The sequence below is a fragment of the Callithrix jacchus genome, chromosome 3, assembly GCF_049354715.1.
Source record: "Callithrix jacchus isolate 240 chromosome 3, calJac240_pri, whole genome shotgun sequence".
Classification (NCBI taxonomy): Eukaryota; Metazoa; Chordata; class Mammalia; order Primates; family Cebidae; genus Callithrix; species Callithrix jacchus.
In genome coordinates this window covers 182234061-182260345 of record NC_133504.1, presented here as the reverse complement: position 1 = coordinate 182260345, position 26285 = coordinate 182234061, and the positions used below count along the sequence as shown (strand labels likewise).

Genomic DNA, 26285 nt, shown 5'->3' with positions numbered 1-26285 from the left:
AGCCTCCTCATATGGCCAAAAAGAAAAATGAAGAACAGAAAAAAGGATAACTTAGCAGATTTAATTCAGTCTCTAGGAGAACAGTGATAATTCAAGCCATTGCTGACAAACAGATGTAACCGCTGAATGGATTTACTTTGCCCAATGCCCAGATAGAGCCAATTTATCAAGTAAAAGGATTGCAATAGAGATAGAGTTTAATACGTATAGAGCCAGGTACACAGGAGACTGGAGTTTTATTATTACTTAAATCTGCCTTCCCCAAAATTCAGAAGCTAGGGTTTTTCAAGGATAGTTTGGCAGGTAGGTGACTAGGGAATGGGTGCTGCTGATTAGATGGAGTTAAATCATAGAGATGTAGAAAATGGTTCTCCTGCCCTGAATCAGCTTCTGTGTGGGGGCCGAAGAGGAGTTGCTGATTTGGGTGGAGCATCTTGGTCATCAGACCTGCATTGCTTAAAAAGATATCTCGAGCAGCCAGGCACGGTGGCTCAAGCCTGTAATCCCAGCACTTTGGGAGGCCGAGGCGGGTGGATCACGAGGTCAAGAGATCGAGACCATCCTGGTCAACATGGTGAAACCCTGTCTCTATTCGAAATACAAAAAATTAGCTGGGCATGGTGGCATGTGCCTGTAATCCCAGCTACTCAGGAGGCTGAGGCAGGAGAATTGCCTGAACCCAGGAGGTGAAGCTTGCGGTGAGCCAAGATCGCGCCATTGCACTCCAGCCTGGGTAACAGCGAAACTCCATCTCAAAAAAAAAAAAAGATATCTCGAAAGGCCAATCTTAGGTTCTACAATAGTGACGTTATTTACAAGAGTATGTGGGGAAGTTGCAAGTTTTGTGATCAACAGTGGTTGGTTATTGTTTAAGTCTATATTTTAGCAGAATTCCGGCCTCTCTCTTCCTCCTAATCTGGTGGCTTTTCTTCAGTTTCACAAAGGCAATTTAGTTTCAGAAAGGGCCATTATCATTTACCATACAAACTAAAATTTATCTGGAAGTTATCTGGATCCATGCCCAGGAATGACCAAGGGCAGTTTGAGAGTTAAAGGCAGGATTAAGTTGGTTAAGTAAGGTCCCTTTCACTGTCTTAGTTTTCTCACTGTTATAATTTTTGCAAAGGTGATTTCACAGATACCCCAGTGAAGTCGGTTTATTGTAGAATGAATGTTAACATTTGGATAGACTTCCTGAGGCTGGGGAAGTGAAAGGCCTTGGGGGACCAGATGATTCTGTTCTGTGGAACAGGCCTGGCAGTAGTAGCCTGAGTGGGCATGGAGTTAGAGAATATTTTGTGTAGAAAGGAATTTAGTTGATGTCTGGACTGATATTTAAAGGGATGAATGACAAAGTCTGAGGGAGAGTCTCTAGTATTCTCAAACATGTATTTGTTCACTTTCTGTTAGCAATAGTAATCACAATAGCTGTCATTTGTTGAGACCTGCTCATGTCCCATGCAGGTTACCTTTATAAGTGGGTGTAAGACTCACTCTATTCCAATTTTAGGTCCATTTTACAGATTAGTATATTGAGGTTCAGAGAAGTTAAGTAATTGTCTGAAGTCACACAGACAGTATCAGCAGAATTAGGATGCCATAAATATGTATAGAATTCTTTCTCTGTGTCACTTTCTGTAGCACTGGTTGGGAATATGCAAATACCCAAGAAAGGACCCTTGCTTTTGAGGTCTCCAGCCCAGTGGGGAAGACCTGCTGAGAAGGGGCCATTTCAACTGTAGAGTCTTAGGGGTTCCCATTGACCTATAAAAGCTGAGAAAGCCCATATGGTCTAGACTGGTTCATGATGGAAGTAATTTCAGGAGTTTCCTTAGAGTACTCCAGCGTTAGTGTAGTCTTGGAAAATGAGCAGGAATTCGCCAGATGAAGGAAAAAAGAGGGTATTGAGGAGTAACAAGGATAGAGCGAGAACTTTTTAGGATATGCAAATATCCAGAAGTCAGAAACAAGGCTTCTTTGTAGAGCTAAGCATTAATGACTAAAACATGAGCCATGTTTCAAAAGAGGGCATGGAGATATTTCTCCCTGCCTAGGTGACCACAGGATAAACAGCCTACTCAAATAAAGGACACATAAGCAGCACAGTTGAATAAGAGGGACCAGACTTTAGGGTCAGTGAATCACCATAACGGTTCTCCTGCCTTTCCATCTCTAAATGTCACGGAGGGGAGCACAGCTCAGAGAGGATCAGAGGTATGAGGCAGATTGCTTCATTCTTGTCCAGTGTTTTCCTGGCCCTTCTTGTCCAGGTGTTTTCTGCCTTCTATGATTTTTCTTGCTTCTCTGTTTTCTCTCCCTTTCGCCCATTTTCTGGTTATCTCGTTGCCATTCTTGAGTCTCTCTAGTTGTTTATGTTTATCCATTTGCCTTCTCATCCGGATAGAATGTATAGCTTTGCCACATCCACAATGTGCAATCCAGAGAAGTCACCTAACTTGTCTGGGCCTCACTTTCCTCCTGTGCAAAATGGGAATTCTCTCCTACAGAAGTGTGGAGGACCAAATTTAAGACAAGAGAGTCAGCCACAAACCTTAATGAGCCAAGCAAATCTCTTTTGTTATTGATATTGTAATCTGGAAGTCATAGTTAAGAACAAGGTTGCATCTTAGAGTTCCTAAATTTTGTGGCTTCCTATGTGTAACTGGAAGAAAAAAAAATACAGCTATTTGCATTTAAATACAAGTCTAAATCCCTCCCAAAAGCGATAATAACCATCCCAAATGAATTATACATTTTCTAATTTTAAAAGGCCGTTTTATGGAAATGAGGCTATTTGTGCTGCGTGATATCTTCTTGTTGTATCAATGCAAATGCCAAAGGGTGTGATTTATCCAGACTACACCACCAGTGGGAAAAAGAAAAAAACTAGGGATCTCCTTTGCGTTACATTTTAAACACTGTAAATACTTCACCTGCAAACCCCTTACCTCCAGGGAGAAGAAGTAGCCACGCGGGCATTTCACATTTTTTCGGCTGTGCTTGGTGACAATGATTTGCTGAAGATAGCCAGCATGGAGTGTGAGATAAATCCTCAAGAAATGCAATCTCATTTTCAAAGATTCAATGAGAGCTGATTTGTATGTATAGTCCTCTATAATTTTGTGAATGCAAGTCTTATGCTGTGTTTATAGTCACTGTTTCCAAAACCTGAGTGTGTAAATCCAATTTACATGTTCAATACATCCATCTGAAGAGTGTTCTTTAATATAAGTTGCCATGTTCGTTTTTGGAATCAATGACAGCGACCATCTTTTGCAGCCACTCCATGCAGGAAGGGCTATCATTACTAGAGAGCATGTGACTTTCAGACTAGAAATCAAATGTCCTCAATGTCTGTGGTTGTTCCCTGACTTTGAATCACAGACTCTATGCATATGTGGGTTGGAAATAAGATAGGGGTGAGGAGAGAGCTGTAGAAAAAAGGTTTTTCTGAAATCTTTCCTTTTATTCATTGAAGAATAATGCCTTTTCAGATGTAAAATAATTCCCAGGGAAGAAGAAAAGCCTACCAAAAAATACAAAATGCTAATGATGCTTTTCCCATGAAGTATAAATAAGCAAATACTTTTTTTTTTTTTAAACAAACTAAAGAAAAACCAGAAGAAACAAAAACAACTTCCTCTGGGAACTAAATTAGAATATATTGTGTGTGACATCTTGGAAGTCCCTTCATCTCTTGCAGTTTTACTTTTTTCTTAAGTAGTAAAATTAGGCGGTTGTGCTAGTGACATTTAAGCACAGTAGCAGAGCTTCCTTCTTTTTAATGAGAAGACAGTTGAACCCCAATAAATAAAATAACTTGTATTTTACTAGCAATATTTATTTCACATAATTCATAATGTTTATTTACCAATTAATGTGGATTTTTATTATACTTTAAGTTCTGGGATACATGAGCAGAATGTGCAGGTTTGTTACATAGATATACACGTGCCATGGTGGTTTGCTGCACCCATTAACCTGTCATCTACATTAGGTATTTCTCTTAATGCTATCCCTCTCTTTGCCCTCAACCCTCAGACAGGTCCCAGTGTGTGATGTTCCCCACCTTGTGCCCATATATTCTCATTGTTCACCTCCCACTTATGAGTGAGAACATGCAGTGTTTGGTTTTCTGTTCCCAGGTTAGTTTGCTGAGATTGATGGTTTCCAGCTTCATCCATGTCACCACAAAGGATATGAACTCATTCTTTTTATGGCTGCATAGTATTCCATGGTATATATGTGCCACATTTTCTTTATCTAGTCTATCATTAATGAGCATTTAGGTTGGTTCCAAGTCTTTGCTATTGTGAATGATGCTGCAATAAACATATGAGTGCATGTGTCTTTGTAGTAGAATGCTTTATAATACTTTGGGTATATACCCAGTAATGATATTGCTGGGTCAAATCGTATTTCTTTTTCTAGATCCTTGAGGAATCACCACACTGTCTTTCACATGGTTGAACTAATTTACACTCCCATCAACAGTGTAAAAGCATTCCTGTTTCTCCACATCCTCTCCAGCATTTGTTGTTTCTGATTTTCTAATTATCACCATTCTAACTGGCAGAAGATGGTACCACATTGTGATTTTGATTTCCATTTCTCTAACGACCAGTGATAATGACCCTTTCTTCATATCTTTGTTGGCTGCATAAACGTCTTCTTTTGAAAAGTGTCTTTCCATATCCATCACCCACTTTTTTATGAGATTATTTTTTTCTTGTAAATTTGTTTAAGTTCATTCAATATTCTGGATATTAACCCTTTGTCATATAGATAGATTGCAAGAATTTTCTCCCATTCTGTAGGTTCCTGTTCGATCTGATAGTAGTTTCTTTTGCTGTGCAGAAGCTCTTTAGTTTAATTAGATCCCATTCGTCGATTTTGTCTTTCATTGCCATTGCTTTTGTTGTTTTAGTCTTGAAGTCTTTGCCCATGCCTATGTCCTGGATGGTATTGCCTAGCTTTTCTTCTAAGGGTTTTATGGTTTTAGGTCTTACATTTAAATCTTTAATCCATCTTGAGATAATTTTTGCATAAATTGTAAGGAAGGGGTCCAGTTTCAGTTTTCTGCATATGGCTAGCCAGTTTTTCCAACACCATTTATTAAGTAGGCTATCTTTTCCCTGTTGCTGGTTTTTAACAGGTTTGTCAAAGATCAGGTGGTTGTAGGCGTGTGGTGTTATTTCTGAGGCCTCTGTTCTATTCCATTGGCTTATGTGTCTGTTTTGGTACTAGTTCCATGCTCTTTTGGTATCCTTGTAGTATAATTTGAAGTCAGGTAGTGTGAAGCCTCCAGCTTTGTTCTTTTTGCTTGGGATTTTCTTGGCTGCGTGAGCTCTTTTTGGTTCCATATGAAATTTAAAGTAGCTTTTTTCTAGTTCTATGAAGAAAGTCTGTGGTACCTTAATGGGAATAGCATTGAATCTATAAATTTCTTTGGGCAGTATGGCCATTTTCATCATATTTATTCTTCCTAACCATGAGCATAAAATGTTTTCCATTTTCTTATGTCCTCTCTTATTTCACTGAATAGTGGTTTGTTATTCTACTTGAAGAGGTCCTTCATATCTCTTGTAAGTTGTATTTCTAGGTATTTTATTCTCATTGTAGCTATTGTGAGTAGGAGTTCACTCATGATTTGCCTCTCTGTTTATCTATTATTGGTGTAAATGAATGCTTGTGCTTTTTGCACATTGATTTTGTATCCTGAGATTTTGCTGAAGTTGTTTATCAGCTTAAAGAGTTTTTGGACTGAGATGATGGAGTGTTCTAAATATACAATTATGTCATCTCCAAACAGAGATAATTTGACTTCCTCTCTTCCTATGTGAATACCTTTCCTTTCTTTTTCCTGCCTGATTGCCCTGACCTTCCAATACTATGTTGAATAGGAGTGGTGATTCTGTCAAGAAGAGTGCATCCTTGTCTTGTGCCGGTTTTCAAAGGGAATCTTCCCGCTTTTGCCCATTCAGTATGATATTGGCTGTGGATTTGCCATAAATAGCTATTATTATTTTGAGGTATGTTACATCAATACCTAGTTTATTGAGGGTTTTTAGCATGAAGGGTGTTGAATTTTATCAAAGGCCTTTTCTGCACCTGTTGAGATAATCATGTGGTTTTCGTCTTTGGTTTTGTTTATATGATGGATTACATTTATTGATTTGTGTATATTGAACCAGATTTGCATCCTGGGGATAAAGCCAACTTGATGGTGGTGGATAAGCTTTTTAGTGTGCTGCTGGATTTGGTTTGCCAAGATTTTATTGAAGATCTTCACACTGATGCTCATCAGGGATATTGGCCTGAAATTTTTGTTGTTGTTGTTGTGTCTCTGCCAGGTTGTGGCATCAGGATGATGCTGGCCTCATGAAATGAGTTGGAAGGAGTCCCTCTTTTTCTATTGTTTGAAATGGGTTTAGAAGGAATGGTATCAGCTACTCTTTGTACCTCTGGTAGAATTTGATGGTAAATCTGTCTGGTCCTGGGCTTTTTTTTTTTTTTTTTGCTTGGTAGGCTATTAATTACTGTCTCAATTTCAGAAATTTTTATTAGTCTATTCAGGGATTTGACCCCTTTCTGGTTTAGTATTGGAAGGAGTGGTGTATGTAGCCAGGAATTTATCCATTCTTTTTCTAGATTTTCTAGTTTATTTGCCTAGAGGTATGTATAGTATTTTCCGATGGTAGTTTGTATTTCTGTTGGATCAGTGGTGATATCCCCTTTATCATTTTTATTGTGTCTATTTGATTCTTCTCTCTTTTATTCTTTAGTAGTCTGGCTAGCAGTCTATTTTGTTAATCTTTTCAAAAAACCAGCTCGTGTGTTCACTGATTTTTTGAAGGATTTTTCGTGTCTCTATCTCTTTCAGTTCTGATTTGATCTTAGTTATTTCTCGTCTTCTGACAGCTTTTGAATTTGTTTTCTCTTGCTTCTCTAGTTCTTTTAATTGTGGTGTTAGGGTGTTGATTGTAGATCTTGTCTTCTTTCTCCTGTGGGCATTTAGTGCTATAAATTTCCCTCTAAACACTGCTTTAACTGAGTTTCAGAGATTCTGGTGCCTTGTGTCTTTGTTCTAATTAGTTTCAAATAACTTATTTATTTCTGCCTTAATTTTATTATTTATCCAGTAATCATTCAGGATCAGGTTGTTCCGTTTCCATGTAGTTGTGTGGTTTTAAGTGAGTTTCTTCATCCTGAGTTCTAATTTGATTGCACTGTGGTCTGAGAGTTATTTGTTATGAAATCTGTTCTTTGGCATTTGCTGAGGAGTATTTTACTTCCAATTATGTGGTTAATTTTATAATAAATGCTATATGGTGTTGAGAAGGAAGTATATTCCACTTATTTGGGGTGGAGGGTTATGCAGACGTCTGTTAGGTCTGCTTGGTTCAGAGCTGAGTTAAGTCCTGAATATTTTTATTAATTTTCTGTCTCATTGATCTGTCTAATATTGACAGTGGGGTGTTAAAGTCTCCCACTATTATTGTGTGAGAGTCTAAGTCTCTGTACATGTCTCTAAGAACTTGCTTTATGAATCTGGGTGCTCCTATTTGAGTGCATATATATTTAGGATCGTTAGCTCTTCTTGTTACATTCATCCCTTTATCATTATGTAATGCCCTTCTTTGTCTTTTTTGATCTTTGTTGTTTTAGCATCTGTTTTACAGAGACTAGGATTGCAACCCCTGCTTTTTATTGTCTTCCATTTGCTTGGTAAACATTCATCCATCCCTTTATTTTGAGCCTATATGTGTCTTTGAATGTGAGATAGATCTCCTGAATACAGCACTCATGAGGCTTGACTCTATCCAATTTGCCAGTCTGTATCTTTTAATAGGGGCATTTAGCCTGTTTATATTTAAGCTTCATTTTGTTATGTGCGAATTTGGTTCTGTCATTATGATGCCAGCCGGTTATTTTGTCCATTAGTTGATGCAGTTCTCTTCATGGTCTTGATAGTCTTTACAATTTGGTAAGTTTTTGTAGGGGCTGGTACCTTTCTATATTTAGTGCTTCCTTCAGGAACTCTTGTAAGGCAGGCCTGGTGGTAACTTGTCTGTAAAGGATTTTGTTTCTCCTTCCTTTATGAAGCTTAGTTTGGCAAGATGTAAAATTCTGGGCTGACAATTTTTTTCTTTAAGATCGTTGAATGTTGGCCCCAACTCTCTTCTGGCTTGTAGGGTTTCTGCAAAGAGATCTGCTGTTAGTCTGATGGACTCCCCTATGTGGGTAACCTAACCTTTCTCTTTGCCTGCCCTTAATATTTTTCCTTTGTTTCAATGTTGGTGAACCTAATGATTTTGTGTCTTGGGGTTGTTCTTCTCAAGGAGTATCTTTGCGGTGTTCTCTGTATGTCCTGAATTTGAACAGTGACCTGTCTTGCTGGGTTGGGAAAGGTGTCCTGGATAATATCTTGATGCGTGTTTTTCAACGTGGTTCCATTTCCCTCCTCACTTTCAGGTACACTATTCAAACATAGGTTTGGTCTTTTCACATAGTTCCATAACTCTTGGAGGTTTTGTTCATTCCTTTTTATTCTTTTTTCTATAATCTTGTCTTCACACTTTATCTCATTGAGTTTATTTTTAATATCTGATATCCTTTTTTTCTCTTGACTTATTTGGTTATTGATACTTGTGTATGCTTTATGAGAAAAAGTTCTCATGCTGCGTTTTTCAGGATCAGGTCATTTATGTTCTTCTCTAAACTGGTTATTCCAGTTATCAGTTCCTGTAGTCTTTTATCAAGGTTCTCAGCTTCCATGCATTGGGTTAGAATATGCTCCTTTAGCTCAGAGTCTTTTGTTATTATTTAGCTTCTGAAGCCTACTTCTGTCAATTCTTCAAACTCATTCTCCATCCAGTTTTGATCCGTTGCTGGTGAGGAGTTGTGATCTTTTGGACAAGAAGAGGCATTCTGGTTTTTGGAATTTTCAGCCTTTTTTGTGCTGGCTTTTCCTCATCTTTGTGGATTTATCTATCTTGGGTCTTTGATGTTGGTGACTTTCAGATGGGGTTTTTGCATGGTTTTCCTTTTGTTTGATGTTGAAGCTATTGCTTTCTGTTTCTTAGTTTTCTTTCTAACAGTCAAGCCCCTCTTCTGCAGGTCTGCTGGAGTTTGCTGGAGGTCCACTCCAGACTCTGTGACTCTGTTTGCCTGGAATCTCCAGGACAGACTGAAGAACAGCAAAGATTGCTGCCTCTCCTTCCTCTGGAAGCTTTGTCTCAGAGGGGCACCTGTGAGATGCCGGCCAGAGCTCTTCTGCATGAGGTGTCTGCCAAGCCATGCTGGGAGCAATCTTCCAGTCAGGAGGCAGAGGGGTCAGGGACCCACTTGAGAAGGCAATCTGTCCCTTAGCAGAGCTTAGGCGCTGTGCTGGGAGATCCACTGCTCTCTTTAGAGCTGGCAAGCAGGAACATTTACATCTGCTGAAACTGCACCCACAGCCACCCCTTCCCCCAGGTGCTCTGACCCAGAGAGATGGGAGCTTTATCTTTGAGCCCATGACTGGGGCTGCAGAAAGAACTGAGATGCCCTGTCCAGAGAGGAGGAATCTAGAAAGACGATCTGGCTACAGCAGCTTTGCAGTGCTGTGGTGGGCTTCACCCAGTCCGAACATTCTGGTGGCTTTGTTTACACTGTGAGGGGAAAACCACCTGCTGGAACCTCTGTAATGGCATACACCCCTCCCCCCACCAAGCTCGAGCATCCCAGGTCAACTTTGGAAGGGTGTGCTGGCAGCAAGAATTTCAAGCCAGTGGATCTTAGCTTGTTGGGCTCTGTAGGGATGGGATCTACTGAATGAGACCATCTGGCTCCCTGGCTTTAGTCCCCTTTCCAGGGAAGTAAATGGTTCTGACTCACTGGTGTTCCAGGTGCCACTGGAGTATAGGGGTGGGGAAACTCCTGCAGCTAGCTCAGTGTCTGCTCAAATGGACACCCAGTTTTGTGCTTGAAACCCAGGGTGCTGGTGGTGTAGGCACCCTAGGGAATCTCCTGGCCTGCAGATTGCAAAGACCTTGGAGAACGTGTAGTATTTGGACCATATGGCATGGTCACTCATTCATGATTTCCCTTGGCTAGAAGAAGGAGGTTCTTAACCCCTTGCACTTTCCAGGTGAGGTGATGCCCTACCCTGCTTCTGCTTGCCCACTGTGGGCTCCTTCCACTGCCTAACCAGTTCCAAAGAGATGAACCTTGTGCCACATTTGGAAATTCAGAAATCACCCATCTTCTTCATTGGTCTTGCTGGGAACTGCAGACCAGAGCCGTCCCTATTTGGCCATCTTACCCAGAAATCTAATGTTTGTTTATTAACCAATTTGTTTATTAACCCATTAACCAATAGGAGCAAAGAGGTAATTCTAATCACCATGTGAATTAAAATTTTCTCTGCTTTGAACAAGTATTGGTAAAAGCTGGACTAGCTGGTTTATGACTAAAGTCAAAGTGTTTGGCCTGCTTTTAGTTCCCATGTCATCTATAAATCTTATGACCTGCGTGTTTAGATTACTTGAAAAGACAGAGTTGACCAAGTTTGTGGAGAAAAGAGCACAATGATGTTTTGGGTGCCTCTGGAACTCAGAAAGAAAATCTGGAAGGAAGAGATTGTAACAGTTTTCAGACCTTCATCTCTTAGGCATAACATGGCTCTGCCCAGTTGCATTTACAGTATGGAAGCTGGTAGTCCTTCCCACACAGGTACAGGAAGTGCATAAGGAAGACCAGAGGATACCAGGATGGTTCTAAAGAGGCGGAACTTTCTATGTAGGGCTCAGACACAGGAAAGAGTATATTCATTGATATGTCACAGACACTGATATGTCATAGATGATGCAATAACTGCCCACTCATAAAATGTGACCTGGAGAACATCCAACTCTTGGGCATCCTCTTTCAATGCATATGGATACTAAGGGGATGGTGGATGTTATTGGAAAAAATGTCTCCTGAATCAGCAAAACAGTCATGGTTCTTCCTTTTCTAGAGGACATATCTGAAATGAGGAAACATCATTTATCTTCCAAATGAAGATACCAAGAGAGCGAAATAGAAGCCTGTTCTTAAGAAAACAAGCACAATGAGTAAAACCCAATGATGGTTTTAAAAACAGGATCCTTTCACCATCTCAGGAACCCTGTGCTCCCTCCAATTATGTCCCTTAATATCACCATTTATATGCCCATATTGCTCAGCACCCATGAATTCTTCAGGGATCATGTTTCTCTGACACCTTACATAGCATTAGGGATTTATCATGTGTTCAGTAGTTATTGAACTCAACTCTTTCAGCTGGACTGTTCCTCTCCTCTGTATCCTCCCCTTTCTCCTGCTTTTATCCTCCTAATTTCCTTTGATTTGATAATAATTTTAAAAACTCACTTGTGAAGATGGTGAGATTTACAATACAAGGAACTAACTTTAAAAGATTATCAGAATTATCAACTTCTTATCAACCTCCTAGATTCTCTGCAATAATTGTTTTGTCTTCTCATTTTTTATGGTAGAGCTTTATTTGATGATCCTGCTCTGGTTATCTCTATGATTTTTTGTCTTTTTTTAGTTTAGATTTTCTTCCAACTTTTATTTTCAGTTCAAAGAGTACATGTGCATGTTTGTAATATAGGTAAATTGCATGTTGTGGAGGTTTAGTGTACAGATTATTTTGTCACCCAGATAATAAGTGTAGTATCCAATAGGAAGTTTTCTGATCCTTACTCTTCTTCAACCCTTCACCTTCAAGTAGGTCCCAGTGTCTATTGTTACCTTCTTTGTGTCCATGTGTATGCAATGTTTAGCTCCCACTTATAAGTGAGAATACCCAGTATTTGGTTGTCTGTTCCTGCATTCATTCACTTAGAATGTGGCCTCCAGCTCCATCCATGTTGCTGCAAATGAAAGGATCTCATTCTTTTTGTTGCTGCATAGAATTCCACAGTGTATATGTAGCATATTTTCTTTATCCAGTCCACTGTTGGTGGGTATTTAGATTGATTCCATGTTTTCATTGCAAATATTACTGAGATTAACATATGCATACATGTGTCTTCATGGTAGACTAGCTGTGTTTTAAATTCTTTGAGAAATCTCCAAACCGCTTTTCACAGTGGCTGAACTAGTTTACATTCCCACCAGCAGTGTACTAGTCTTCCCTTTTCTCTGCAACCTCACCAGCATTGATTATTTTTTGGCTTTTTAATAACAATCATTGTGACTGGCATAAGATGGTATCTAATTGTGGTTTGGGTTTGAATTTCTCTAATCATTAGTGATGTTGAACATTTTTTCATTTTCTTGTTGGCCATGTGCATGTCATCTCTTGAGAAGTGTTTGTTTATGTCCTTTGCCTAATTTTTAATAGGTTCTTTTTTTTTGCTTGTTGATTTGTATAAGTTAATCATAGATGCTGGATATTAGACCTTCATCAGATGCATAGTTTGCAAATATTTTCTCCCACTCTGTAACGTTGTCTGTTTACTTGGTTGATAGGTATTTTTGTTTGTTTGCTTTTTGTTCTCTGGTTTTTTTTTTTCCAGGCAGAAGCTCTTTAGTTTAATTAGGTCCCATCTGTCAATTTTTGTTTCTATTGCAATTGCTTTTGGCATCATCATGATGAAATCTTTGCCAGGTCCCATGTCCAGAATGGCATTTCCTGTTACTATCTAGAGTTTTTATAGCTGTAGGTTTTATATTTAAGTTTTTCATTCATCTTAAGTTGATTTTTGCGTATGGTGAGAGGACGAGGTAGTTACCAGCTCCTGCATATGGCTAGCTAGTTATCCCAGCACCAGTTATTGAATAAAAAATCCTCCCCATTGCTTGTTTTTGTAGACTTTGTTGAAGATCAGATGGTTGCGGATGTGCAGATGTATTTCTGAGTCCTCTAGCCTGTTCCATTAGTCTGTGAGAGTTTTTATACCAGCATCGTGGTGTTTGGGTTATTATAGTCTATTGTTTGAAGTCAAATAGTGTGATGCCTTCAACTTTGTTTCTTTTGCTTAGTATTGCATGGGCTATCCAGGCTCCTTTTTGGTTTCATATGAATTTTTTGGGTTTTATTTTCAAATTTTTTGAAAAATGATGTTGATATTTTGATAGAAATGGCATTTAATCCGTGAAGTGCTTTGGGTAGTAAGGGCATTTTAACAATATTTATTATTTTTATCCATGAGTATGGAATGTTCCTCCATTGGTTTTCTATCCTCTCTGATTTCTTTCTGTATGTTTTTATTTCTCAGCCATCCTTCAGTAACCCCCCACAACTCAACTCTGTCTGTAATTCAATTCCCTGCCTTTGTGTAGTCCTCATGATTGAAGCCTCTACTTCTCTGCTTTCTCTTCTTCCTCCTCCCATTTCCCCTCTCCTCTCTCTTCTTCTTTCTTCTTTTTCATCCTCCTCCTTCTCTTGTTTTCTTCTTTTCTTCCTCCTTCTCTCTCCTTCTCTTCCTCTTTTTCTCTTTTCTACTCCTTCTTTGGAATCTAACTCCATTTCATAACACCAGGTGCCTTTATAAAAGAAAAATGGATAATAAAATATTGCCCCCTGGGAAAACCTAGGCCTACTTTTAGCCTCATACCTAACTTTGTCACTTGCCCAGCATATTGCTTTACTATGTATATTTATTCAATATCTTGGTTCCCCTTGGAGATGCCATGATTCATCCATCAACTTGTTGTTTTTCCCACACTGTTAATGTAGAAAACTAAAAAGCATCTCTTCAAGGCATTGTGGGTTACTTTTGTCACCAACTATCCTCGTCAATTCGCTTTGTTCAGCCCAGAAATTTTAGGATTACAACTGTCTCCTTGAACTCTCATTATGAATTCTAATTCATGACCTCCTTCTAATTATTTTGGCTTCTGATATCATCTCACTTTTTTCCATTGAAACCAGTGATATAGAGTGAATTGTATTTTCTCAAAGTTTATATGTCGAAGCCCTAATATTCAGTAACTCAGAATATGGTTGCATTTAGAAATAGATCCTTTACAGAGGTGATTAACTTAAACTGGGGCCATTGGAGAGACTAGGAAACCCTAATACAACATTACTAATGTTCTTAATAGAAGAAAATTTTATACACAGAGAGACACTAGAGGTGTATGCATACAGAGGAAAGACTCTGAGCACACAGCAAGAAGTAGCCATTGGCAAGCAGGGGAGAGAGGCCTCCGAAGAAACTTAACCTTCCAACACCTTGATCTTAGACTTCCAGCCTCCATAATGGTCAGAAAATAAATCCTATTTTTCAAGTCACACAGTCTGTGGTACTTTGTTAGGGCAATCCTAACAGCCTAATAAAATAGGTTGCCCTTTAAGTCTGATACTTGGTATTAATTTTCAAGAAGCACCAAGTATTTATGACTTCCTTCTTGACTGAAATTCATTTTTCACCACTTATTTTTGCTTATTTATACTTCTATATATTACTAGCTCTCTCTGCCCAGCCAGTCCAGTCTGCTTACTACAGAATACCTGAGTCCTCCTTGCAAACCAACCCTAAACCCAGACGTATTCCTCTTTGATTCAACCCAGTTCAATCTGTCTAGCTTTAAGAGGAACTTTGACAATGCTTTTCCAAATATAGTGAACTCAAATGAACTTCAAGACATTACTCAAATAACATTTTCTCAATGATGCCTACCTAGAATTCTCTATTTAAAATCGCAAAGATCCCATCACCCCAACATTCATTATCCCCTTTGTCTTCATCTTTTTTTTCCTTCCAAATAATTTATTATGTCCATTTATGTATTTATAATCTTAATATCTTATTATGTCTTACCTTCCTGGAATATAATGCTTGAGACCAAGTTCTATCTTGTATTCTAGGAATATAAAATAATGCCTGACACACATAGGCAAACAGTAAATATGTGTTTAATGAATGAATGACGTATGTAGAGCTCTGGGCCATGTCTTTCTCACTGAGCTTGATGGTGGCTTCTGTATCTTCCTTGAAGTTTTGAGTCTCCTCATAGAAACTGATGCTGAAGAAGGTAACTAAAATACATGTAATAAAATTTTCTGTCAAACTTCTTGGCCATATTGAGGAAAATAATGAATGCTTGCAATTATCAAAGCCTATTGGAAGGAATTTTAATTAAATAGTAGATGATAAATCAGGCATGATTTGTGTAGACTTGCTTATAAATGAGCAAGAAGATTTCATCCTATACAAATGGTGTATTTTTTACCCAGAGACTTGACCAGCAGTAAAATAAGTTCTCTAGTTTAGAAAATTTCAAGTTTACATTAACATAATTTCATCATAAACTATCACTTTTTTCTCCCGTCTCTCAAGTACATAATTCATTTTATAAAGAGCGAAAGATTTTTTAAAACAATTTAAGAGAACGTGAGCGAAATAAATGTCTAAAAATGTTAGCAAGAGAGCTAACAAGCTGCTTCTAAGAAACCAGAAGAATGTGTACTTAACTGCTTACTTTCTCCACCTTATTACAATGGGATTTCAGAAAGAACACTGCATTTGTTTCAGCTCTTGCAAATTAACCAAGATGAATACATTATGTGGGATGCAGGCTCCTTCTCTGCAAAATGGGAGCAACAATAGCCTATCAAGTTACTGAGCGGGATCAGTGAGAAAGCACAGATGAAACTCTTGGTACACTATCTTGTACACCAAGAATAGTTTAAAATGTTCCTGGCCAGGCGCGGTGGCTCAAGCCTGTAATCCCAGCACTTTGGGAGGCCAAGGCAGGTGAATCACGAGGTCAAGAGATTGAGACCATCCTGGTCAAACCCTGTCTCTACTAAAAATACAAAAACTTAGCTGGGCATGGTGGCGTGTGCCTGTAATCCCAGCTACTCAGGAGGCTGAGGCAGGAGAATTGCCTGAACCCAGGAGGCTGAGGTCGCGGTGAGCCGAGATCGCGCCATTGCACTCCAGCCTGGGTAACAAGAGCGAAACTCTGTCTAAAAAAAAAAAAAAAGACATGTTCCTGAATACTGCCTTTGCCTTTGTTTTGAGTGTCAAATTCCTGTGATTCAGTTAGACTCACACTGGCTCTTTCAGGAACCTGAAATGTGTGCTCCCTTTACCCATGATGTCTCCCTCAGTGTTCTGCAAATTGTATTCATGTTCATCATCCTAACTTCCATCCTTGCCATTCTTTCACTTGTATCTTTTTGCCCATCAAAATCTTTGCCTGGAGAATTGTGTTAAAGAAAAAAATAAAAAGACTTCTGTCAATACCCATCCAAGCTTAGTAGGGTAGGATGTTGTGCTGTGATTCTTTGGTATTGCCTGTCACCGGCCTGGTGTGGGTGCTGGTGGAATATGTAAAAGACACTGGCTGTCTTACAGTAAGGTGAGATAGACACACACACACAAAAAGTGGTGACAGGTCACATGGATGGCTGTTAATGGAGGGGAAATTAAAAACAACCTTGAAAAGACAAGAAAGCCTATTGTGTTTGACGGGTTGTGTTTGATGTGATGAGAAATATATAACCAATTTGATTATAGGTGAGGTTCTCTGTAGGGGAGAAATTGATTAAACATTGAAAGAAGTGGGGAAAATGTAGATTTATGGGGCCTGTGAATATCAGATGAAGAGGATGGTATGAACTGAAAATGGAAAAGCCTGTTTTTAAATCACTCTGTGACTGGAATAAGAACAGAAAGAACAGCTCATCTTTTACTTAAGACAGTCTATAAAACCTAAACCTAAGAGGGGAAGACTGACTACTGACATAATTAATGAGTTCTTTCTCTCCACCAGTCTCTAAGCTCTTCCACTCAGACAAGGAACCTCAGGAGTCCCAGGGAACAGAGGCCTCAGGAATAAGGAGAGAGTCTTTGACCTTGTCAAAATGCATTTCTGTCTGAACCAGGATATGGCTATTTATCTTGTGAGATAGTCCCTGTTCAGGGTGTCAACATTTCTTTCTTTGTGAATTTGGTGACTACATCCTCTCAAAGACAACTCCCCAAAGATGTCACTCTCTTCACTGAGAAAGAGTTATTTTCACACACTGAACTGCAAATTCTGAGACTGTCTAGAGGAGTTCAAATACAATCCCTTTCCAGAGTCTCAAAATCCTCTGTCAATTAACATGATGACCTGACCTCTGAAATCCAAATCCTGTAAACAAGAAATGGGTTTATTTTAATCTAACAAAAAACTAGCTATAATTTCCAAGTGTAAAAATCAAATCACCTAGATTTTAGAATACAAAAATAGTAACTATTCATTCTTACTTCACATCTAGTTTTTTAAAAATTTTTCGCAGCATACCCCAGACATATATTTAGACATTAGATACAAGCTTTGACATATATTGTTTTTTGTGTGTGTATGATTTTTTAAAGAATGAAAGACAACTACAATGTTGGAGTTAGTATTTTCATTTGAAAACTAAGACTAGACTTCAAAGTTATTTTATCTTTGTCTCCAGAAATAAATATAAAATCAGTGTTATTTTATTCTAATTTTAATTTTATGTTTTTTGGTTAAAAAATATGTATAACAGGTTTGAGGGTTGCTTTTCTTCTTCTCTTTGGCAAAACACTCTTCTTGTGAGCTGGACGCTCTTCAGTTCTCTTTCTAAATTTTACTCATACCCCGAGGGTAACCTGGGTTGCCAACTTGTTCATCAGAGCTGTCCTGCTCTTCCCAGGGGAATACTAGCTGTCTCCGGCTCAGGACTCTTCAAGACTCACTGGAAATGTGTCCTTCCTGCCCTTTATAGGTCATGATTTGCATATGTGCCCTGTTTTTGGCTCAAGTAGATCATAAGCAATTCCCAGACGGGGACCAGGCAACACCTATTATGATGTTATAAATTACTCTATAAATTGTATCACCCCCAAATCCTTATTTGGAGTCCTAACCCTAGAACCTCACGTGATCTTATTTGAAAATAAGTTTGTTGCAGATGTAACGAGTTAAGATGAAGTCGTGCTCCAGTAGGGTGAGTCCAATCCAACATGACTGGTGTTCTTATGCAAAAAAGAAAAATGTGGACACAGACGCTGTATTACTCTGTCCTCATGCTGCTAATAAAGAGATACCAGAGACTGGGTAATTTATAAAGGAAAGAAATTTAATTGACTCACAGTTCTTCATGACTGGGAGGCCTCATAATCATGGCAGAAGAGGAAGGAGGAGTAAAGAGACACCTTAAATGAGGGCCAAGTGAAAGGGGAAACCTTTTAGAAAATCATCAGATCTCACAAGCCTTATTCACTACCACAAGAACAGTATGGGAGAACCACCCCCATGATTCAATTATCTCCCACTGGGTGCTTCCCACAACATGTGGGAATTATGGGAGTTAAAATTCGAGATAAGCTTTGGGTGAGGACACAGCCAAACCATATCTGACACCTACAGGGTGAATGCCACGTGAATATGAAAGCAGAGACTGAGGCAATGGGTCTGCAAGCCAAAAACCAAAGATTTCCAGGAAACCACCAGCAAGCAGCAGCTAAGAGAAAGGGATGGAAGAATTTCTCCTTCACAGCCTCAGAAGAAGCCAATTCTACCAACACCTCGATCTTGGATGTCTAGCTGTCAGAATTGTGAGGCAATACATTTTATCGAAGCCACCAAGTGTGCTGTACCTTGTGACAGCCCCAGCAAATGAATACACCTTCCGTCAATGTCTCACAAATTATACTTTGGTATAATATTGGGAGTAAGCAAAATGTAGATTCTAAAACAACCTGCATTACGTGTCAACTAAGTGTTACTTCATGTCTCCAAATCTTAAAATTATCACCTTAAAATCAAATCTCTAACAGTACTTACTTAGTTTTCTTTACTTTTTGTGAGAATTGATTAAGATCACACATAAAAGGACATTTGAAGTGTAAAGATCCTGACAACTGTTAGCTATGAACAGTTTTATAGATAGCCACTGAATCTCTGTTGATGGGTTGAATAAAGTGGAATTAATGTGACTTCTGTGAAAATGAATTTAGAAACCATCATTAGTGATCACCAAGAAAACACTGATCCGCAGCAGAACTTACAACATTTGTTATTTAATGCAATTACTCTCAAGCACTGTACCTAAAAGGGCTTAGACTCTTATTCGTTTAGATGACATGCTCCAATCCTTCATGCTCCAATGTGGTCACCACCTCAGCTGTATCTAGTGTTACTAGGGCACTTGCTAGAAATGCAGAATTCTAGGCCCACCCCAGACTTGGTGAATCAAAGCCTGCATTTAATATAATTCCCCATGTTAAAATTTGAAAAAAAGTGCTGTAAAACCCATCTCCTATGTAACCCATGTTTTTAGAACATAAAAAATAATGATTAATAATTTTTTCCACCCAACTGCATACAACATAGGAAAAAGTCCAAGGTTTAGTATTTGACAGCTCTGATGGTTAATGCTATGTCTGCTATGCAGTCCCTTTACATGTTATGACATTAAACAAGATGATTTACCTTGTTAAACAAGGTAAGCCTCAGTCTTATTGCCTATAAAAGGGGGACAAAAGTATTTAACTGGCATGGGTCTAGAATGGCATTGACAGATAATATTTGCAAACCAAGGGACATATGTCAGATATGCCAAGAAAAGAAAGTCTAGGATTCTACATTTATAACAAATGTCTCTTCTGGTACTCAATTTCTGATTAGTTAACCACCGTAGGGAAAGAAAACAAATTTTTCATGGAGGTCAGTCAGTGATTTCAAAGGAGGCCAGGTAATTTTATGTTGTTTGCAAATTTTCTCATTATAGAAGGTACCTATGACTTGGATAGCTCACTGAGACTGGAGAGGAAGCCTCTGAGTTTTTCTGCAGCTCCAGTCTTCCCAGAGATATAACCATCCCTGAGATCCGGCATATGTTTCACCACTGTCTTATCTGTCTCCGTTGCCGTGGCACTCACAGCAAAAGGCGACATTCACTCAGAACTCTCTGTGGGTAACACCTCTTTGAGCCGCCACCAGTTCAGGCATCATTGCAGAAGTGTTTCACATCTGCAGCGGTTGTTTTCCCTTGATTTTATTGTTTTGATCTTTTGAGCATCTTTTCAATGCCAACACAAGTCAGTTCATTCTTCGGGGAGAAGTCATCAGAGCATTGGTAATGAGTTGAGCAGGAGGCCATGTCAGCCGCGTAAACTCTGGGGAAATAGAGGCACTTTGTTCCCGAAACTCACATGGTGTGACCTGCTTGCTGTGTGAAATGTTAATATTTTGCTTCGTGCTTCGTTCCTGGTGCCACTGTCAACACTCAGAACGCTTCTGGGGAGTTTGCTGCACATTGTGTGAAAACTGCATGGAGCCAAGCCAGATGTCAATGTGTGAATCCGAGCACTTCTCTCGAATTCGTGACTGTTCACTTCATTCTTTAGCACCTCCACGGAGGCTAAAATATGCATGTTTGAAGGTGATATTTACTTTCTTTTCCTTAGTCAGATGATAGGATTGTGTGGTGTGTGGATGACGGTGGCAATGATTACCGTTTCTCACTAACCGCAGTAAGAGCTCACATCACACCATTGCCTCCTTAAGATCCACTAGCTTTCCACCTTTCTGATGCAAGTAGCTTCAATTTTCTCAATGAACCTAGAGGCACTGGTCTATTCTATTCTGCTGTCTTTAAGACGTGGTGGGTCTCTTCTTTTTCTGTTTTTTTTTTGCGACAATTCACTGAAATAAAGATAATCTCTGGATTCACTGACAAAATCGAATTAAATTTATATATGAATGAAAGGTAAATAGATGTATTTATCTATATATTATAGTTATACATTTATCCTTCATATATATTTGAATATAGATGTGGATATATATGTTCATATTCTATGATGTTAATGTTTTATAAGTACAATATATGAACACATAAAATACAATATATACATTATATTATACAATATATATATTTATAAATAGGATATTATATATACTATATACTATGCTACACTACTATAGTATGCATACAGCAAGTATACTATCATATATATATTGTGTATTGTACTTGTCCAATAGTACAATAGCCTTCTATAATACTATTGTACTTATACAATAAATATAATACCAAGTACATATTGTATGTGCATTTATAAAATAGTATAATAGTATGGTACAGTAGTAAATACTATTGCATAATACTATTGTACTTATACAAAAAGTATAATTCTATGCATATATTGTATATACTTGTACAATTATATGAAATTATAAATTTATTCATATAGTTATATAGTATAAATGGCATTATAATACCCTTTATATTATGTATAATAATTTACATTGTATAACTAATAAGTGTATGTATAGTACTTTGTATATTGTATATTTGTATACAATACAGAAATAGTATGCTATATACAAATAGTGTTATACTACACACACACACATACTATATATACACATGTATATAGTATACTTATACAATATATAAATGTATGTAATTACATATGTTTTACAGCATATAAACAAACAGTCAGTAAGTGTTGTTTGTCACTGGCCTGGCATAGGTGCTGTGTAATCCTACCCTGCCTTTTGTAGGACTATTCTAGTAAATTCCCTACATGGGGCATACATTATAATTGCTATATTTTGGAAAGTGATCAGATACACAAAAAGTACCTGGAGTAGAGATGAACTAGACTGAATTAGGCGATGATGAGACCACAGAGCAAATGTGTCCTCCAAAGAGAGCACATGGGCAAACTAAAAAAGTGAGCCATATAAACTTCAGCTTTTATTTTCCTCAACTGTTAGAGAGTGTAGCCCAGTAACACAGCAGAGTAGACAGATACTGTCATAACTGGAAACAGGCAGTTACGACATGGGACTGTTAAATGTGACAGAGAAAGTAATTATAATAAGAAGTATAATTTTATTAATAATGATGATCCTTGCAGTTTTAAAGTTCATTTTGAATTTAAGAGCAACGTCAGTTATGTAGCGGAAAGTGTACCGATGTCTGCCAGTTACTAGAAACTACATTAAAAATTATGTGGATTGATGAATGGAGTGATGAACTGATGGACAGACATGTCATAAAGCAAGTAAAACAGGTAAATGATAGATTTCAGTTTCTGGATATGTGGATGTTTTCTGTATCATGTTTTCAGCTTTGCTATATGTTTGAAAATTTCATAACAAAATGTTGAACAAAGGTGATTTAATGGACCTGATCCCATCCAATTACCTCTGCAATCCTGGAAGTTAGTTATTCTCTGTCTTATTAATCTCCTGAGAAAATTGAATCCCAAGTAAGTGGGGAGTGTGGTAGTTAAGTGTGGCAAGTCTATTGCTACACATTGGTTGGGCAAAGGGCTGAAATTTTAACTCAAGTTTTCAACTTGAGGTTCAAACTTACTGAATGACTAAAGTAGAGCTAGCTCAGGCTTTGGAACTGACAAGCACTGGAATTCCATCTTCCCAGGTTCCACATGATCTTCAGTAGGTGTCATCCTACAGCTTCATCTCTGAGCTTTCTATAAAAAGGATCTAATAGTGCCTATCTTAGAAGGTAGTTTGGAACATTAAACATAATCTACATAAATATGAAGACTATGTATTACTTTAAAACTCACATGTGTATCTGCTCTTTCCATTTTCAGAGTCAAAGTAGCTCAGGGCAAGAAAAAATGAAGACAATGTGGAAGTGGGCTAAAATAATAATATTCTTCCCCCTCAAGGGAATTATTGACTTTTCTTTATTTTTACAGTCATTACTTCTACAGAAATGGGACCCTTTTATTTTTTGCTATTTGGTTAAATAAATTATCATGTCTTTTATTTTTTTTAATTTTAAGTTTTTTAGTTAAATTTGCATTGTTTTGTTCTTCTAATCTGTGTATTTAGCTCTTTAAGATTAAGTATCAACAGCAGGTTTCTCTTCCTCTGTTTTCATTTCTGTTTAATCTTTTTCCCATGATTTTTAATAAAAATGTTAATTAAGATCCAAATGCAAGCTTACCTCCTGTTGCTTTATTACCCAGAACTCTCAGCTTTCTTCCCTCTCCCTCCAGGCACCACTGTGTCTATCTAAAAGTGATGGGTTTCTAGTTTTTATCAAAGATTTTTTTTAACTTTATAGCTAAGCCTTGGTTCCAATGACTTGAATTTCATGCATGGTATGTACAAAAATAAACCTGTCTTCAATTTGCAATACATGTTCACATAAACAACCTAAAACCTCACCTCTTCAATGTCCTTTATCTGCAAATCACATAGCCTTTTTATAATTTCCAGTCTTCAGAACGGGTTTCCCCATTCATTCCTCGGCCTTTATTACCTTTACCTCTGCAACTCATCCTCCTTCATCTAGAGCTCCTCATATTAAGGGAGTTCCATGGCTCAGCAGAACAAATCTGGGGTCTTGATGAGCAGATTTAAAGCAAGGTTCTTCATCGCAGCTGCATGTGAGAACGCTTTGGGGAGAAACATAAACTGAAACCACCCAACTCCCAGATATTCTTCTTGAATTTATCTGGGTGGAGGCCATGCCTCAGACATTTGAAAGTACTTCCAGGTGATTCTGATGAGCAGGTGAGGCAGATAACCACAGATCTGGAAAATAAAATTTCTTAGAAGTGGGGCCGGTTCATGAAATAGCGTTTTTAGCAACACTCAGCCCCACAACCAAGTGTTTATGTCTAAAATATTGAGATTGACAGATATTGATCATTATTTTGAATATGGAGAAAATAAGAGCCTCTACATAATAGGGTTATTGTGAAAATTAGTTGGTTTAAAATATGTGTCAATAACTTCAAGCACACCTTTACAGTAACCTTGAATAGTTTAACATGCTATCATTGTAATGGTTATTATTTCTCTAACCTTATAATTTAAACCTTTTTGATCTGGGGAAAAGTATATTCTCAGAGAGACTAATTGACCCAAGTTTTCATAACTAGTCTGCCATAACAAACACGTGCATCCAGAACTCTTGTCATCTATCTACTTTTTATCTGCTTCTTATTTCCAGCATCCCATGTCATTTATTTTCTTTAAATAGTGAAGTTGCTATATAAAGAAAATTACTGGCTATTATCAGAAACTCCAAGTTAAAGAAAAAGGACACCTAAACACAAAGGGCTCCATTTCTTGTGTGTGTCCCTACCCTTTATCTCTTGCTTTGAGTTCTATAGCTTTCCGCATTCAGTAAAAACTTCCTCGCAGGTTCCTTTCATAAGGCTATCTCCTATGTGGTTCCTCTTCTGGTGTCCCAGCTAACGTCTCTCTTTTCTGTGATCCCAGCACTCTAAATATCTCAGTTATCATCCTTACAAACATGTATTGCATATTCTAGCTCCCCTAGTTTTGTTTATTAGAAAAGACCATGTTTTATTAAATTTATACTTCAATAACACAAAACGTTCATCAGCACTGTGGTCAAAACATAGTAGGTGAATAATTACATGTTGTTGAATGAATTAAGAAAGGGTGAGTGAGTGGCTGGTTGGATGAACGTGAGTGAATAAGGGAATAAATTTTCACTCCTGGACTTGTTATAATCTTAAAGTATACAAACTCAGATACCCAATGTCATAAGGTAGAGATGTTCAGACCCAATGTGCTCTTAAAATTTACATTTGTCTATGGCTTAGTCAATCACTAATTCTCATTATTCAAATGACTATCTGCTCTTAATTTAACAGATTAAATATTAGTGCCCCGCCCGGGCATGGTGGCTCACGCCTGTAATCCCAGCACTTTGGAAGGCCGAGGCGGGTGGATCATGAGGTCAAGACATCGAGACCATCCTGGTCAACATGGTGAAACCCCGTCTCTACTACAAATACAAAAAATTAGCTGGGCATGGTGGCACATGCCTATAATCCCAGCTACTCAGGAGGCTGGCAGGAGAATTGCCTGAACCCAGGAGGCAGAGGTTGCGGTGAGCTGGGATCACTCCAGCCTGGGTAACAAGACAGACACTCTGTCTCAAAAAAAAAAAAAAATTAGTACCCCTTAGAAGTTTTGTAAGGAGCAGAATCAAGATTTTAGGAAAATTGCAAGTTTTCTTTGGTGTCTCATCTGTAAAATCTTGTTGCTGGATAGATTAGTATTTTTTAAATTGTAATAATGTAGAAATTTGATACTTTTTGGTGAAATACATTCTGTCATTGAAAAAAATATGATAAAGTTTTCCATTAGAAAAATGGATTAAGAATAAACTTCAACTATAAAACTGGAATAATGATAAAGTTTTCAATTAGAACAGAAATATTAATGCACATGATTTTAAAATTTGATTTTTAAAATTTCTTATAAAGATGAAAACAAAAGGTAGAAAAAGAAACAGATTAGGATCCAGGGTTTTTAACTTTCTCCCCCTACCGCCCATCGATAAGGAGCCTAAGCAGGTGACAAAGACTTTAAAAATCCAAAACGGTATGTGAAAGCCTGGCAAGAAATCAGACAGCACCATGCTTTTTCTGAAATACATGTGGGAACCTCAAGTTTCTAGGAGAACACCTACTTGTAGCCAGTGCAGTTTCATGCTGGCTGATGCCCCAAGTCTTTATTGGCCCATCTGTGGAAAGCAGTTGGACAATGAGCAAGGAGCAGCATCCTGTCTTCCCAGGGCTTGGATGTATCATTTAGGAGACCCAGATGACCCCATGAAGGTTTTGAAAGCAGGGAGTGAAGACTAAGGGTCCCTAAATATGAAGTACTTCTGGACTCAGAGTCAGAACCATGGACTCCTGGAGGTGCTTGCATAGTACTTCTCAAAGGTGTTCAGAGGCAGAGCACCGCGAATCCACTGCCTATACCAGTATATTCAATGGATTAGTGAATAAAATAATCATTTTCTAATGATTCACTAATCCATCGAATCAACTGGTGTAGCCATTGCAGGCGTGGACCACCAGGGATCCAGAGGATACACTGTGTGTACCTGAGGATCTCCCCTGACCCACAGTTTCTGTGAGGACATGGTGAGCTCCTTCCTATACCCATATGGCTTCTTGGATAAGAACTCTTAGAACAAGCATTACCTATAGGGTCTGTGGTATGACTATCTCAGTGAAAGGTTGCTAGATTATCCTTAATTTAGTTACCTGCCTCCTAGATTAGCTAATATTTGGAGGAGGGATTTAGTGAAAAACCAATCATTTGTAGGCAAAATAAAGGAGTTGCATTTTCTCAGGGGTGGGGGGCAGATGGAAATACACACACACACACACACACATTAATGATATCTTAAGCAATTGGCATATGCTATTGTATGTCTACATATAAGTGTCACTTAGTTATTTTAAGTTTCAAGTTTGATAGTGTTCTGAAAAATACCTTACATCTCAGATGTTTGG

The 26285-nt window shown here is 38.2% G+C and overlaps 1 long non-coding RNA gene across 1 annotated transcript; it reads left to right on the top strand.

Annotated features, from left to right (window-relative positions):
• The first annotated feature begins 2108 nt into the window (after positions 1 to 2108).
• On the top strand, positions 2109 to 25711 carry LOC118152109 (uncharacterized). The gene is made up of 3 exons (XR_004740461.3): positions 2109 to 2214; positions 2955 to 3098; positions 24627 to 25711. It is a non-coding gene; the product is annotated as an uncharacterized LOC118152109 (long non-coding RNA).
• The last annotated feature ends 574 nt before the right edge of the window (positions 25712 to 26285 follow it).